This window comes from Tachypleus tridentatus, chromosome 7 (genome assembly GCF_004210375.1).
Source record: "Tachypleus tridentatus isolate NWPU-2018 chromosome 7, ASM421037v1, whole genome shotgun sequence".
NCBI lineage: Eukaryota > Metazoa > Arthropoda > Merostomata > Xiphosura > Limulidae > Tachypleus > Tachypleus tridentatus.
In genome coordinates, this window is record NC_134831.1 from 38,726,550 (window position 1) to 38,745,033 (window position 18,484).

Sequence of the window (18,484 nt, forward strand, 5' to 3'; positions counted from 1 at the left end):
AATATACTCATGTAACGATAGATAGCAGTGTACACTACATAATATAGTTATGTAATAACAGATACTAGTGCTATTTTGAGTAATATACTCATATTAATGTATGCTAATGTTAGAAACAGGGTAAGATGAACCTGTACCAAATACAAGTAGTAAGAACAGCTAAGCAAAAGGAAGAAGGAGCAACAATTACAAGTTGAAAGAATAATTATTTAATATGAAGACAGCACTTTAAAAAGAATCTCTGTTTCTGGGAGAGAAAAAAAACTCTTTGTTTTACGAAAATTATTCAAAGTCACAGAAGAAGCTGCGTCTCTCTTTACCCTGACTTTGAGATTGTATTTTCCAAGTCATTAATTGTACAACTCACGAGATCATACTCGGTGTTTACAGATTGAAGGTGCATTACACGTTTTCAGTCAGCATACTGATGTGCTGAAATACAGGTCTAAACTAGCTCATTAGACATTCTGTAGTTGTTCTTGTACTTGGATTTATATGGTTGAAGTACGTGGAACTTGAAACTCGATTTACAAGACTTATTTTATATTCACAAAGAAACTACTAGCTAAACTGTCTTTCTGCGTGAAGAAGTAATTCACAACGTTGTTCAAAAATACGAACGTACTATAAATTACATCATAAAGAACGGATTTGGGAGTTTTGAATAATAAATTAATTTTCCATTCAATGTCTGTGGACGTTTTTGTTTAAGTGACGCGGTCTTATCAGAGGTTGATAAACGGTATAATTACAAACCAGCGTTGTTTGAGTACTGAAAATACTTACAATACATCATCTTAAACTTACCCTAGTAGTCAAGTCAAATATATTAATCTGTATAGCTGCATATTAAACTGTAAAGCGTACTATTATAAATGAATATGAAGTATCACATATTATTATATAGAAAAAGACTATAGTTTTGTACATATTATAACACTCGCGTCTCAATGAATTACTAAACTTAGAAGAGGAGGAAATAAACTTTTTGTACTGAAGCATAAAGTCACACAATGCTCACCACGAGTATCGAAACCCGGATTTTAGCGTTGTAAGGCTGCAGACATGCCGTTGTGCCATTGGGTAGTTGGAATGAAAGCAACTTAAAAATTGTAAAATGTAAAGAAAAGTAGCTTACATTTATTGTACCCCAAAGATATGCTCAATAGAATGAGTAGAAATATTTGTTTATCTGAGTTTCTTGTTGTGTTCGTACAACTTTTTAATAACAAATTCGATATCGAATTAATACAAGTCTTTTAAAATTAAACTTTTACTTATAACTGTGTTAACAATACATATATCTGAAACAATGTTAATAATATATGTTCCTAATGGATCTACATCTCTGCTCATAACACACGGATCTGCAATACATGGATGAACAACTGTATTAATAGTACGTGCATTGACAGTTATGTTAATAAAACACTTGAATACAACTATATTAATAACCTCCATTTACAACTGCGTTAATAATCGATGTATATACTTCTCTACAAATTGCCCGAGCTATCCTTGTCAGTTGTTTCTAATTTTAAATTCATAGACTATGGAAAAAAAGCTAGTTTTGAACAACCACTGTCAGTTGTAGGAGTCATGTAGTTGAATAGTGGGATTTGGCTGTCAATGTTTTAACCTATTTACGTCCCCAGTATGAGGAGCGATATTTTGCGAATTCAGATATTGGCACTTCAGTGAATAATCCATGATTGCTCTCCATCTTTAACAGTTTTCTGAGTAGATTTCAGAAACTGATAGTTAATTTATATGAACTTTGTGAGTCCTCGTATTTCTTTATGATAATTCCTTCGTCATGGTGTAAATGGAATGTTCATGTTATTCAATGTCCTTGTGTCTCTTTATGTTAATTTCTTCGTCATGGTAAAAATGGAATGTTCATGTTATTCAATGTCCTTGTGTTTCTTTGTGTTAATTCCTTCGTCATGGTGCAAATGGAATGTTCATGTTATTCAATGTCGTTGTGTTTCTTTATGATAATTCCTTCGTCATGGTGCAAATGGAATGAATGTTCATGTTATTCAATGTCCTTGCGTTTCTTTATGTTAATTCCTTCGTCATGGTGTAAATGGAATGAATGTTCATGTTATTCAATGTCCTTGCGTTTCTTTATGTTAATTCCTTCGTCATGGTGTAAATGGAATGAATGTTCATGTTATTAAATGTCCTTCTGTTTCTTTGTGTTAATTCCTTCATCATGGTGTAAGTGGAATGAATGTTCATGTTATTAAATGTCCTTGTGTTTCTTTATGTTAATTTCTTCGTCATGGTAAAAATGGAATGTTCATGTTTTCCAATGTCCTTGTGTTTCTTTGTGTTAATTCCTTCGTCATGGTGTAAATGGAATGTTCATGTTATTCAATGTCCTAGTGTCTCTTTATGTTAATTTCTTCGTCATGGTGCTAATGGAATGAATGTTCATGTTATTCAATGTCCTTGCGTTTCTTTATGTTAATTCCTTCGTCATGGTGTAAATGGAATGAATGTCCATGTTATTAAATGTCCTTCTGTTTCTTTGTGTTAATTCCTTCGTCATGGTGTAAGTGGAATGAATGTTCATGTTATTCAATGTCCTTGTGTTTCTTTGTGTTAATTCCTTCATCATGGTGTAAGTGGAATGAATGTTCATGTTATTAAATGTCCTTGTGTTTCTTTATGTTAATTCCTTCGTCATGGTGTAAATGGAATGTTCATATTATTCAAAGTCCGTGTGTTTCTTATGTTTATTCCTTCGTCATGGTGTAAATGGAATGAATTTTCATGTTAATCAATGTCTTTTTGTTTTTTATGTTAATTCCTTCGTGATTTTGCAAATGGAATGTTCATATTATTCAATGTCTTGTTCATTCTTTATTTTTGTAGAACATTTGTTAATCAAATTTTTATTATACTTTGTTAAAGGTATGCATAAATATTAGCTTTTAAATTTGTTATATCTGTGCTGTTACAGTATTGTTTCTTAATGAATGTTACTATTGTGTGAACAGAACATAAAATATGATTCGAGTGGTACTATAGACGTTTTGTACAGTTACATTTTTTACATCTAAAAACAAATAAAATGATATGGATTTATAGATTTCATGTTTTAAAACGTGATTTTACAGACTGCGTTACTGTGCGAAGGTAGATGACCTGGTGATTAGGACGTTGGACTGTCTTTCTGCGGGCCACGGGTTCGAATCCGTGTCAGCCCTAGACGGTTACAATGTGACGGTCAGTACAACTATTTGTAGGTTAAAAAGTACCCCAAGAGTTGGCGGTGGCTCTTGTTGAATAGTTACTTTCCCTTTAGTCTAAGCCTGCCAAACTAGGGGCAGCTGGCGCAGACAACCATCAAATAGCTTTGTATAAACTTAAAAAAACCCACCAGAGTTTCAAATTTAGCAATAAAAATATCCCGTTTGGTTATGTGTGGGTTATTATGTCACGTCTCACCATAGCCAGGTGGTTAAGGCACTCGACTCGTAATCTGAGGGTCGCGGGTTCAAATCCCCGTCACACCAAACATCCTTGCCCTTTCATCTGTGGGGGCGTTATAATGTAACGATCAACCCCACTATTTGTTGGTAAAAAGAGTAGCCCAAGAGTTGGTGGTGGGTTGTGATGACTAGCTGCCTTTCCTCTTGTCATATACTGCTAAATTATGGACGGCTAGCGCAGGTAGCCCTTATATAGCTTTTCGCGAAGTTCAAAACAAACTAAACGAATCATGTCACATTATGTGACATAACTCTAACAAAGTTAACCACAGAATTATCCTACAAACAAAAATATTATTTGTAAGATTTGAGATTCTGTTATTTGAAATAGTTGTTTGTCTAATCTGTGTTTTGGAGTTAATTTCTTAGGAGTAGAGCGCCGCTACTCAGTAATGTTAACTGCACTAAGGGTGTTTACATCAGTTATTTGGAGATTTGTGTTCTTTAAAAGTCGTATTATTTTTGTCTTCCCCTAAGGTAGGTCTGCGATTAATGGGATCAATGGTTCTAGTCGAGGGTCAAGCTCCACTAGTTGAGTTTAGTGATCCAGCAGTAGCTGTTCTCAGTAGCTGGCTTTCCTATAGTCTTTAAGCTCCAAGTTATACTACGCTAGCGTTGATAGTCATGTGTAGCTTTGCACAAAGATCCGAAACAATAACATCTAATTACATTTTTGGAAGACAAAAAGCGATTTATTGTAACTAAGGAAAATGAACCTTTACGTTGTAGTCATCAGTGAACATTTATCAGAAACCGTAAGCTTGAAATATATGAACTTGCTTGGAGTATATTTTATTAATAATAAATAGCCATTTATAAAAACCCGTGTTAGAAGATCGTAGAGAGTGTTCCATTGTAGACACCTTCGTGTCAAATGAGTAAAACAAATGTATACACACTTTTGCTTTTAACTGAACTTATGAGATAACCAAATGGAACATAAACTGGTTTTATGGATGTAAGCAGGTAGCAGTAAGTGAAATTAAAACTCTCATTTAACTGAGAGAAATATGTTTGAGTGATGCAGTGTTTCCTACCTGTTTTGGTGTCTGTCAGATTTGTTGCTTTCTTTGACGTATAATGTATTTAAAGTTTCGTACATATTGTTTTGAACTTAACATCAGACTGATATAAATTATGATTGGGACAAATAAATTATTAAGCATTATGGATTGGTTCTTTCTGTTTCTTTCCGTGAAGTTTCTTAATAATGTTCAGAACAACTAGTTAAACCAAGACTATATTGACCCGTCAGTCTTTGTGAGTCAGGGATATAGGCAACAAAGTAATATTATTTATTATTTGATTTCTAGGTTTGTAAAAACCCAGTGTGTACTTATTTCTCGGTAATATCAACGTATACGACAAAGACAGGGTGAAAGATTGTTATGTTTCTAAGTATTCAAATAACAAAATAAAGCTAAGAATATATAGGTCACGTCAGTCGGTCCTAAAACCACATCAGACAAAGCGCACGTTATGCAAGTTGGTATGCAAATAAAAATAGAAAAGCAAAGAAAGAGTCCAGATAACCAATATGAAACATCTAAGTAACCTCAACAAATGTTGGATGAAATAGAGATTAACTTGAAAAAATGACAGTACTAAGACGTGTACTGTGTGTAAACAGTGTTTACATTATTAACTGCTAAATTAGGGACGGCTAGCACGGATATCCCCTCGTGTAGCTTTGCGTCAAATTTAAAACAAAGAAACAATCTTGTGATGTCACGTGAACTTGGGGGACGCTATCAATAAAGTAAACATACGTTTCGTTGTATGCAACGAATAAAAATGTATGAATTGTAAAAAAAAGTTATTTTCAATATTTAATATATGTTTAATATTATCTTTTTCCCCATTGGTGTTGAGTCTATTTCAAAGAAGGTTCCTGATGAATTGTCAAATATGTTTCTCTGCTTTGTTCCTTATTTTAGTGATAGTTAACACACCCAAGATATTTTCAAATGTTTTCCTTTGTCTACAAGAAGCTTAGGTAATCTTAGTCTAAGTTTACTGTTTTATGTTTCTATGTTTTTCACGTTTGCTTTGACAGAAGAGAGACTCTAGAATTCACGTTCCATTTGTTAAAACGTGTTACAAGATAGAGGACGCGCACGAATTATACATTATTCATCGATTTCGTTGTAGTGTATCGAGAAAAAGAAAGAGCCTCATGATAATGTACAATATTGATCGTTGAAATTCTGTAGTGTACTTAAACTATTAACAATTGAAAAATACGTTTCTATTGTTCCTTAATACTGTAATTTGATACGAAAGAGAACCCTCTACCGTATTAAACGGATTACGTTTATTACATGATCTCATTGGCGCTTCTGCTCCAAATATTTAATAAGTGTTTGTAATGTCTGGGCTAATAGAACAGCAGTAATAAATAAAGCTTGTTATTAAATCGTTGACTGATGATTGGCTTTATATGTAAGGTCCGCTTTCGGCAGTAAAATACAAATGCGCCATATTGATGTACGGCTTGCAGTAATTCTGCGCACGTTTGCAAAAACAGTGGTCATTTAATTAGAACTTTATTAATTCTATTTCTATACACACAAGCAGTTCAGTTGAACTAAGTTTCACGATATGTATTTCTTTCGATAAAGCAGTTATTAAGAGTAACAGTGACAAAAACTACCTTTTTTGGCACAATAACAAGTAAAATATTTTATTATAACTTACAGCCAACGAGTTTTTATAGTGTTTTTTTTTTGCAATTGAATAAATCTATTATTGAACAACTTAAAATATTAAAATTTTATGATAATGTTATTCTATTGTGTTGTAGTTTTTATGTCACCTTATTGTACTGTTTTTTTGTTTTTAGTTTTAGTGTTTACTTCGCATTATGATACTATTTTTATTTTACTTCTAGTGTTTACATCACTTCGTGGTACTATCTTGCCTTTACTTCTAACGTTTACGTCACTTTGTGGTATTATTTTGCCTTTACTTCTAGTGCTTACGTCACTTTGTGGTACTATCTTGCCTTTACTTCTAGTGTTTACATCACTTTGTGGTATTATTTTGCCTTTAGTTCTAGTGTGCACGTCATTTTATATTACAGTTTGTATCTTCAGTTAGAATGTGTACGACACTTCATGGTACTGTGTTTTTTTTAGTTCTAGAGTTTATGTCACTTTATCATACAGTTTATAGTGGGAGATTTATATATTGGTAACATCATTTGAGTTACCTAAATAACGACCATATCTTACGTGATAGATGTTGGTAACTACATACCACGTGCTCGTGGATTAACCCTCTCAAGTGTGGCTACTTAAAACAGCTCTGAAGAAAAAACATGTAACGAAGAGCTGAACAGTAGAACGTATTTTCTCTTCAGTTTGCATATTTTAAGGCGCGATTCAAAGGAACGTAATAATGGTGTGCTACCTTCGCTATGTCGTTTTTTAAAATATATATGTTATCCTTACCTAATGCATCCGTAAATAACATTTATAAATATTCGTAACGTAAAACAAAATGTACGCTGAGATAAGAAAATCGTTTATCATCCGGAACGATATTCTATATTCCGCTCCTGATAGCTTTCTATTGTAGGTCATCAAGAAAACAAACAAAGCGAATTGTTTTGAGAAGAAACTTTGTAAGAAATGACCATTTTCCTCTTTTCAGAATAAATGATTTACTTGTTTTCAGTTCCTTTCTGGAGATGTTTTTTCACTTTCACTCTTTCTACGTATGTAGTAATTCTCTGCAACCAGTGTTGAACAGTTTGTTTATTTAGAAAATTGAAAGGAGAATGTAAGATGTCCAGGCAAAAATATTACTGCTAGACATAGTTTAAACAATGTTTCCTTTTGTTAATCTTATACAACTTAAGAGGAAACTAAGGTGTTTCAGGAATTAGTTTAAGTCCTGCAGTATTTGGTATTCCCTTCTTGTGCGAGGATTAATATGTCCGCTTTAAAATTATAAAAGTTTATAAAATGATATATTAAAAATATTTCTCTTTTATTTACAGGTTATTATTGCTCTCCGGGTCAAGTGATGCAGATATGATTATTGTTCTCCGGGTCAAGTGATGCAGATATGAAGAAAGAAGGTAAGAAGTAAGTAGAAACCTTCATGATTTTTACCATATTCTTAATTTATATATAAACCTGATGAGAAACCTTCTTCACCTTGCCTTGCAAGTTTATATATACTACCGAATACCTTCTTCTGAGTAAAAAATAATTTTTTTTTTTACTATAACGAACCCCAACACTCCTGCGCCATCTACTGAATGGTGTGGTACCTCGAACATAAATCCATAAAAAAATTTAATGTCTTGGGTATTCAACACTCAGACAATTAGAAAGACAACTGGTATGTGCAACAGTCATTTTATTATAATAGAAAATAAATTTAAATAGAAATACTTTAATCACAAGAACACAACTTACACTAGGATTGTACGTGAGGGTTTTATGGCCCGGCATGGCCAAGTGTGTTAAGGCGTTCGACTCGTAATCCGAGGGTCGCGAGTTCGAATCCCGTTTGCACCAAACATGCTCGCCCTTTCAGCCGTGGGGACGTTATAATATACGGTCAATCCCACTATTCGTTGGTAAAAGAGTAGCCCAAGGGTTAGCGATAGGTGGTGATGACTAGCTGCCTTCCCTGTAGTCTTACACTGCTAAATTAGGGACGGCTAGCGCAGATAGCCTTCGAGTAGCTTTGCGCGAAATTCAAAAAACAAACATGAGGGTTTGATCATATTTTATATTAAACATGCTTGCCGTTTCAACCGTGGAGACGTTATAATGTGGCGGTTAATCGTACTATTGGTTAGTAAAAGAATAGCTCAAGAGTTGGCAATGGGTGATGATGACTAACTGCTTGCCTTGTAGTCTTACACTGCTAAATTAGGGACGGATAGCGCAGATAGTCGTCGCGTAGCTTTGCGCGGAATTCAAAAACCAAACCAAATTTATTATGTTTTTACTGATGTAATTTTTAAATATAGTACTGAGAAACGTGAGTTCTTAAAAAAACTTACGTTTTTTTTTATTAAAGACCAGCACTTTTAATATATAGAAGCAATGCAGCTTATATTAGTAAAATCATGAACATTTTTGAGCTTGAATGATTTTGATGCAATGAATTATGTATAACTAAAAAGCATGATATGAACACTTTAGTTTTCAGAAGAAAAAAAAAGAAAATGTCCAGTTCTAAGTTTTAAGAAGACATATTGTAGACACATTCAGAAGTATATCTGTATAATTTTACCAGTTTTGTGCTGCTATAGGTTGTTGCGCTTATTGCTGAGTTTCTCTACCTGTAAGCATGCCCCAACTGTGATCTTAAGAATTCATAGTTTGCGTCTCGTTACTATAGATACAGTGGCTCCAGTGGCAATCAAATCCTTCTCTCCGGTTAGATGTGAGAAATTCGAGAGATGGCGGTGTTTGTTATCGAGCACTTGATGTCTTCCTTTTCTAGTTTTTCACTTGCAAAGAGAGGACGTCTTTACACATGCTGCCTCTTTGTAGCGGTACGCATAAACTAGAAAACAAACAATACTGGTGTTTGTCTGAAACAGAAATATTCATAAATTTTCTATATTAATGTATTCTTTACCTCTCTACTCCAGTGAATTTATCAATGTGAAACTTAAAATATTTATACATTAACTCTACACTAATCTAGTGCGTTTTTATTATTATACAGTAGGATAACCCACTTACTGATATAACCTTTACATCCACCACATATATCTTGGTCAGATTGTTTATATACTGTTCTACATTGATGTTATTGTTTACATACATGAAATAGTTATTGAGTAAATGCTCTGGTAGTAACAGATAACGTAGCACGTGATCGAATAAACACGTACAAGTGATTATTCTGGTCTGTATAATTTTTTTTGAGTATTTGTTTGTAAAAATACGCACACACACCTTGTTTTGAATGAAAGGATGTGTTTTTGGTATAATATTTTTGGACACAGATCAACCCTTTGTTCAGGCACTTTTTCTGCACTTAGAGTACAGTCATACAGTCACGTGCATGAAGATAAAGGGTGTCAAATTGTTCGACTGTCCACAAATGATACGATGCAAACGGACATTGCCAGAACAGTAGCGTACCCCTGTAGCTAAGTTGTATCACCTTCTAGTGATATGTTAGATTTAATCACGATGGACTACACCAATAACCTGATCGACAATATGCCACCACGCCTTACGGAGTTTATTAGAGTACGAAGAGGACTATCCAAGAATTAAATGGTTATTGTTAATGGTATAAGATTACAGACGTTACTTATAATAATTTTATGTTATATTTTATCGTTATACGTTTTTTGGTAAGGTACTCTTGTGACAGGTGAAATGCTGAATTACACGTCTTTCTACAGCTGTCTGATAAGATTGTTTGCTGTTATAATAAATCGCACATAATGTCCGTAAAAACTGTCCCATTGAACAAATTTCATATGTAGATGTTTAATGTTGTGAATATATTTGTGTTCCATGTTTATAATAATGATGCTATTTGTTACAAACTGTACAAACATTGTGGCTAAAATTCTACTATATACTAAGGAAATGTACTTATTAGTTTAATCTTTGTATATACACTATGGTAATATGGTTACTTATGTAACATTTATCTCTATTAAACTTCTGAAGTCGCTTGTCTGCCAACATTTGGCACAATGAGAAGTCATGTCTAAGATTTTCTGTATTTCATCTTGTGTGTTTGTCTTATAGCAAAGACACATCGGGCTATCCGCTGAGCCCACCAAGAGGAATCGAGCCCCTGATTTTAGCTTTGTAAATCCGTAGACTTACCGCTGTACCAGCGGGGGGTGCGTATTTTATCTTCCCATCAACCAGTTTTCTTTTATTTTTGTGTATTTGAGACTGAAATATTTTTAATTACATTACTATCAGGCCTACTATATTATTACTAAGACACCCGGAAAACATTTTCGGTCAAATTAGTATCTTTAATGCAATAGTACTATTGTTAAGAGGGTATTTATAGAATAAAGAAACCTTAATCTATAAGTCTACTTGTCTTAGGCCTAACATTAGTTAAGCCTTTATTAAGTACAGGTCTATATTCGAATGAGAGATAAATTAACATTGTAACTGTACGTTTTTGCTTTAGTTTACTTAGGGCTAAACTTTACCGTACTTAACACTATCAGTATATAAACTTATAATATTGTTGTACGACCTAACGTTAGACCCTTTTAATAACTTCGATAAGGTTTTAATACAAAATGTCTACTAAAGTATATTTACATCCGCTTTTTATTTACCGTGGAAATGAAGTGCGCACCAATGCGTATTTGTATTGTAAGGTGTGCGCAGTTTCAGAACACATATAAACTGAGTATTGTTATAATAATAGAAGTTCCTGAACCTAAATTTTTCATTCAGTCGTTCGAGATGCTTCAAGGAAACTAAAAGTGAATAGTTAGTTAGTTAGTTATCACCATTAGATTCCATCAAGGAACATAGGGCCGCAATCGCTTGCGGATTCTTCAACAGGTATTTAAGTGAGTAGGTTATTTGCCCACTGCACCGAGCCGTCCCTAATTTAGTAGTGTAAGACTAGAGGAAAGGCAGCTAGTCATCACCACCCACCGCCAACTTTTGGGCTACTCTTTTACCAACGAATAGTGGGATTGACCGTCACATTATAACGCCCCCACGGCTGGGAGGACGAGCATGTTTGGCTCGACGCGGGCGCGAATCCGCGACCCTCGGATTACGAGTCGCACGCCTTACGCGCTTGGCCATGCCGGGCCCAAAAGTGAATAATGAATGCAATATTAAAAAATGTAGTAGGCTTAATATAAATGTTTTATGACAAATACAATTTATTACAATTATACTTCACTAGCTTAGGAAGGGCGCTTACATCTGAACAATTATTTTTAAACATTTTAAACCCAACTTGCTGGAAAATATTACACAGTAAAATATTATTGGAATACGAAATTCTAACTAGTTGTTCTTGGAATAACTCTTCGTATGGTCGTGGGAAAAAAATATTCATAACCTGCCAAGTGCTGTCACAATATGATGTTTGCCAATATGGCGGTTTCATAGTCAATATACGCAACCAATAAGATTAATGATAAATTTCAGCTGGAAACCGTTGTACGTAGACGCAAAATTCTGACCTTGCATCTCAAACTTAAGTCTGTGTATTAAACGTCGACATATCAGACTTAGATATTCATTGGCATAACTTCATATTCGTGGAAGCCGCGCATTTATGGCTTTAACGCTTTTCTTTAACTGAATATCCATGAATAGGGGCGAATTCATGAACATAACACCTTTCTTTATTTCATGACTACAACACTTTTCTTTACCGCTATATTCATTCAAAGGGCACTTTCATGGCTATAATACTTTTCAACTCTTTATCTATGCGAAGGTTACATTTATGACTATATCACTTGTTTTAAAGTCTATATTTATGTTAAGGGATATTCATGGCTATAACTCTTTTCTTTAATGTTGTATCCATGTAAAAGGTACATTCCTGGCCGTAACTCTTTTATTTAACACTACGTCCATAGAAATGATACATTCATGGCTATAATATTTTTTACCTCGATATATGTGTGGAAAGGGTACATTCATAGCTACGACTCTTCTCTTTAACGTTATACCTGTGGAAAGGGTACATTTAATGCTATAATTCTTTTCTTTAACTCTGTATCTATAGAAATGGTACATTCATGGTTATAACACCTTTCTTGAAGAACGAATTTAGTCACTTTTGGTTGCAATATTTTACTTCTATTTTATGAGCTTTTATCTTTAACATATTAGGTGTGGATGTTGCACATAAAAAATAGTCTGTATGACGTGGCTTTGAAGCTAACCCTGAGCGACCTTAACGATACTATCAGGGTTAGTTCACAACACCTGTTCCATACAGTTATGAATTTCTTATACTTTTCCATGTTTGATTAATATAGCACACCCACACATGCGCTATATATTTGCCTAAGACATCTATCTGTCCGTACATATATATATAATAAGATTTAGCGTGTGTGTATCACCTAACTCCTCATAAACCATTGATCAAACCAATTTTTCAATAGTACCTAACGAGTCTTCTCTTTCCTGAGGTTTGTAGAAAGGTAAACATTTTTGCCACAAACAATGAGGAACTCAGAATTTCCCACAAAACCCTTAATTAAGTTTGCTAGACTCACCAACTTCTGACTGGTACCAAATGAATCTTTTAAAACCCGAGGTTTCTAATAAACCTAAACGTATTTACCCAACCCCTTGGAGTTCACTTGGATTACCCGATTTAGAATTGATTTACATTAGAGCACATAAATAAGTAGGCCTAGTAATTACTGTTCGTAACTTGATTAAAGAAAGTACACTTAAATCATAGCGATACTGATCACTAAACTGATAAAGTGTGAACCAGTGGTGCAGGCATTTAATTAAAATTATAAGTGGGGGTCATGTATTCTTTTAATCTGCCCAACTGTACTAAGTCTCTAAAATTATTATGTTGAAATCTGGGATTCGATTTCCAATCGTCTCATTGTTTATTCTCGCGCTGAAAAACTAACATCAAAAACGTACTATTTGTTATTCTAATCTAATTCACTTATACCTAATACGACATTTGACCCTGCTACGTAAGATCCAACAAATATCAGAGTTTATTAACTTAATCTGTGTATCCATTTGTAAACTTCTGATATTTCAGTCCTCAGAACTTAATCGATTATCCATTAGCCGAAGAGAGCCATCATTTTAGGGTAAATTATCGAAACGTTTTTCAACTAAATAAACCTTCAACGCTAATACTTCGTGAGGATATAAAGCAGCAGTTACGTATTGTCGTAGGTGTAAAAAAAAATTATATATACATTATTTCTTCTTGGACGAGAAATAAAATCCCTAAATTTAGCGCGTTGTATGACAATAATCTTTAATAATTGTAACAAAAATAACGTCATAACTAAATAAGTAATACGATTACGTCATGTACTGAAATCTATATCTCAGGAGGAAAATTATCTGGGGTAATTTGATTGGTTTAATTAGTTTGATAAGTCCAGATATAAGCTTCTTTTGATAAATAATATTATAAATTATCTGTTAAAAGCCGATTCCCTATCACTGTAGAATATCTTTCTTAGATTCACTAACAATGGTATCAATAAAAATAATTAAACTTTGATTGATTAGTGGGCTCTCAAGTAAAAATGCTTGTCAAAAGAGATTTAGATATGTAGGCATTTTACTGGACAAAGGGTCTGGATGTAGAAGTATTATACCGGGAAGAGAGTTTAGATGTATATGTATTTTTCTGTGTAGAAGATCTTACTGTGCAGCTATTTTATCGTGTAGATGATTTACTTCTATATGTATTGCATATGTATTTTACTGTTTCGAAGATTTAGATTACACTACATGGTCAAAAGTAATTAGTAGGTTCGGTTATTTCAGCCACACCCATTGCTAACAAGTGCATAAAGTCGAGCATACAGCCATGTAATCTCCATAGACAAAAACTGGCAGTAGAATGGGTCGTAGTGAAGAGCTCAGTGACTTTCAATATGGCAATGTCTTAGAATGCCACCTTTCTAACAAGTTAGTTCGTCAAAGTTCTGCCCTGCTAGAGCTGCTCCGGTCAACTGTAAGTGCTGTTGTTGTGAAGTGGAAACGTCATGAGCAACCACAGTGTTCAGTCACGAAGTGATAGGCCACACAAGCTCATTGAACAGGACTACTGAGTGCTGAAGCGCGTAAAAATCGCCTGTCCACAGCTTCAATACTCACTACCGAGTTTCAGACTGCCTCTGGAAGCAACGTCAGCACTTGTTCGTCGGGAGCTTCATGAAATGGGTTTCAAGCCAAAGATCACTATGCGCAATGCCAAGCGTCAGCTGGAGTGGTGTAAAGGACACCGCCATTGGATTCTGGAGCAGTGGAAACGCGTTCTCTTGAGTGATGAGTCGCGCTTTACGATCTGGCAGTCTGACAGACGAATCTAGGTTTGGCGGATGCCAGGAGAACGTTATCTGTCTGAATGCATAGTGCCAACTGTAAACTTTTGTGGAGGAGGAATAATGGTATGGGGCTGTTTTTCATGGTTTTGGCTAGGTTCTTTAGTTCCAGTGAAGGGAAATCTTATGCTACGGAATACAATGACATTCTGGAGAATTGTCTACTTCCAGCTTTGTGGCAACAGTTTGGGGAAGGCCCTTTTTTGTTTCAGCATGACAATGCCCCCGTGCACAAAAGGAAGTCCATAAATACATGGTTTGCCGAGGTTGGTGTGGAAAAACTTAAATGGCCTGCACAGAGCCCTAACCTCAACTCCATCGAACACCTTTGGGATGAATTGGAATGCCAGCTGCGAGGCAGGCTTTCTCACCCGACATCAGTGTCCGACCTCACTAATGCTCATGTGGCTGAATAGGAGCGAATCCTCGCAGCTATGTTTCAAAATCTAGTGAAAAGCCTTCTTAGAAGAGTGGAGGTTGTTATTGCAGCAAAGGGGAGATCAACTCCATATTAATGCCCATGGTTTTGGAATGAGGTGTTCAACAAGCACATATGGGTGTGATGGATGGGTGTCCACATACTTTGGCTATATAGTGCATATCTACATATAGTTGACGGGTACAGGTTTTGGCTCTATTAATATTTTATCGTGTAGATCTAGCTAACTGTATTGGTATTTTACCATGCAGAAGAACTACATGTATAGGTATTTTAGCCGTCCCTAATTTAGCAGTGTAAGACTAGAGGAAGACAGCTAGTAATCACCACCAACTTCCAAACTTTAGGCTACTCACCTACGAATGGTCGAATTGACCGTCACAATATAAGCACCCACGACTAAAAGGGGCAAGCATATCTTGTGTGACGGGGAATCGAATCCGCGACCCTCAAATGGCGAGTCGAATGCCCTACCACCTGGCCATGCCGGGCCATTCACCGAGTAGAAGATTTAGATGTATACGTATTTTACCATATAGAAGATTTATGAAGATTTAACTTCATCAAACTTAGCTATAAAATACTTGTTAATAACTTTCTTTTTTCCAGTGCTATTATAATACACTCTAATTCTTATTGTAATTTTGTTACTAAGTGAACCTAAGCTCACCAAAACTATCAGATATATCTTGTAGGTGAGGTTCGTGGTGATGTTTATGTATAGAATATTTTCTTTATAAAGACGAAAACTGTCCTCTCTTTGAGAATAATAAAATAAACTATGGGATTATTAAATACCATTAGTAAAGTAGTACCAATACACATAGAGTACAGAGTTATAGGATTATTAAATACCTTTAATAAATTAGTTCCAATATACACATAGGATATGGTTACAGGATTGTTAAGTACGTTTTGTGATGTAGTACCAATGTAGACAGAGTATTCAGATACAGGATTGTTAAATAGTAGTAGTAAACTAGTACCAATATACATATAATATAGAATTACAGGATTTTAAATACTGGTAGTAAACTAGTATTAATACACCCAGAGTATAGAGTTACAGGATTATTCAATACTTTAGTAAAGTGGTAGCAATTTACACAGTGGCCTGGCATGGCCAAACGCATAAGGGTCGCGGGTTCGCGCCCGAGTCGCGCCAAACATGCTCGCCTTACTTACTTATTACACTTAAAACTGGTCAAAACTGGCATTTACCTGTCACGATATATTAATAGAATTATATAATTCGTCACTCGATGTGTTAGCGTCCATATTGTAATTGAAATATCAACCAACGTAATATATACTAAATAATAAATCTAGATTTCAAATGTCCTTCTGGGTTCTATAACAAGCCCCCCCCCCCCATTAGTACAGCGGCATGTCTCCGGATTTACAACGCTAAAATCAGGGTTCGATTCACAGACCTCGGTGGTCTCAGCAGGTAGCCTGATATGGCTTTCCTCTAAGAAAACACACCTACACCCTGTTCTGAAACCAATTACATAATAATGGCACAAAGTTGGATAATACAAATGACAATAAAAGTCCTTTTGAAACACGTTGTTATAACATGCTATTTTCCAAGCATCCATTCACTAGTAATATTGCTTTCAAGTATTTTTTCTGCGACTAATAAAAAAACAGCTTCGAAAACAACAAAGGCTAATGTCGGGATGGGAGCGCGGAAAGAATGTAGGTTCGAGATAAATAGAGAAAAACATACAAACTTATTATACGAGTGGATAAATCTCTCATTTCCAACCAAATGTGGAATTTCTTTTAGTTCCATGAATTCAGATTTGAATAAAAACATTTAAACTGAGTGATGCTCTGAAGTCTTACAATGGCTAAGAACCATATGATTGAGTCAATGTTGTACTTGTGTAGTGATATTTATATGGTAAGGGCCATGCATGGCCAAGTGTGTTAAGGCGTTCGACTCGTAATCAGAGGGTCGCGGATTCGAATCCCGGTCGCATTAAACATGCTCGCCCTTACAGCCGTGGGAGCGTTATAATTTTTCGATCAATCCCACTATTCGTTGGTAAAAGAATAGCCCAAGAGTTGGCGGTGGGTGATGATGACTAGCTACCTTACCTCTAGTCTTACACTAGTAAATTAGGGATGCCTAGTGCAGACAGCCCTCATGTAGCTTTAGGCGAAATTAAAAACAAACCAAACCTATTGTATTGAATTTTGTATTAGTCGTTTCTATATTTTCTTGATATTTTCATCTCTAAGTCATTGTTATTTCCATCAAAATATTTACTACTTATTTTCCATCTTTTTGAATAATACCAATATTTTTTTGTAATAAGTTACAGGAGCTGTCTTCATACTGTGACACTGTTTGTTGTTTTTGAAATTCGCTCAAAGCTACACGAGGGCTATCTTCGCTGGTCGTCCTTAATTACTAGTGTAAGACTAGATGGAAGGCGGCTTGTCATCAACATCCACCGCTTATCTTGGGATACTTTTTAACCAACGAATAGTGGGATTGATCGTAACTTTATAACGCCTCCACGCCTGAAAAGATCAGCATGTTTGACGTGACAGAGACTCGGACCCGCAACCCTAAGATTGTGGGTCCAGCGCCCTAATTGGTTACTTGGCCATGCCGGGTGATGTCTTGATGGACATCATGTGTTGAAGTTCGTGAAATGCTGCCCTGCTTCTGAAGTTCCAAAGTTAAAATAGAACACACTGCTGTGTAAATCATTTAAAAACCTGAAGTGCTGATGATCTAACTTTTCTGACGTCAGAATTAGAGTAGTCAGATTGACGTTTGTCTGTTACGTTACTCCCCGCTTCTCCACTTGAGCGATGTCGTTTGGCTAAACTTAGGTCTTAATAGGTTTTGAAAATCGCGACAAGAAACTAAGATAGGTATTTATAAAAGCCTCTTACATTGTTATGAAAAAGGTTTGAGACCACGATGAACAACACATAATATGCGTCGACCATTTATTTCCTCGGCCATTCCTACGTATTAAACACTACCGTACTTAGAGTTGTGAAAATTCTTTCTCTACTTGTTTTTTATTGCCTTTACGAAAAAAAGTCTTTGAAACAGAAGTGTTAACATACCGTCAACCAAGGGTATGATGTTTTAGTGCTTAGAGGTAACTAAACACCAGTGTTATCATGTGTATTGGTGTATAGAAAGAACTGAATGGTAGTATTACAAATATGTACTGGTATGTAGAAACAACTGGATGTTGGTGTTACCAGTATGTGCTGATATGAAGTAAGAACTGGATGTTGGTGTTACCAGTATGTGCTGATATGAAGTAAGAACTGGATGTTGGTGTTACCAGTATGTGCTGATATGAAGTAAGAACTGGATGTTGGTGTTACCAATATGTGTTGGTATGTAGAAAGAACTGGATGTTGGTGTTACCAGTATGTACTGATATGAAGTAAGAACTGGATGTTGGTGTTACCAATATGTGTTGGTATGTAGAAAGAACTGGATGTTGGTGTTACCAG

General features: G+C 35.2%; 1 protein-coding gene across 9 annotated transcripts in view; it reads left to right on the top strand.

Annotated features, from left to right (window-relative positions):
• LOC143255476 (alpha-2C adrenergic receptor-like) overlaps positions 1-18,484 on the top strand; it is a 177,456-nt gene that overhangs the window by 51,092 nt on the left and 107,880 nt on the right. For 7 of the 9 annotated variants that reach the window (XR_013030676.1, XR_013030677.1, XR_013030679.1 and 4 more), the window contains one exon: positions 7,507-7,594. The gene's annotated coding sequence lies outside the window, so the exon portion shown is untranslated. The remainder of the gene's footprint in view (positions 1-7,506; positions 7,595-18,484) is intronic. The other 2 variants (XR_013030678.1, XR_013030680.1) reach the window with 1 other exon arrangement.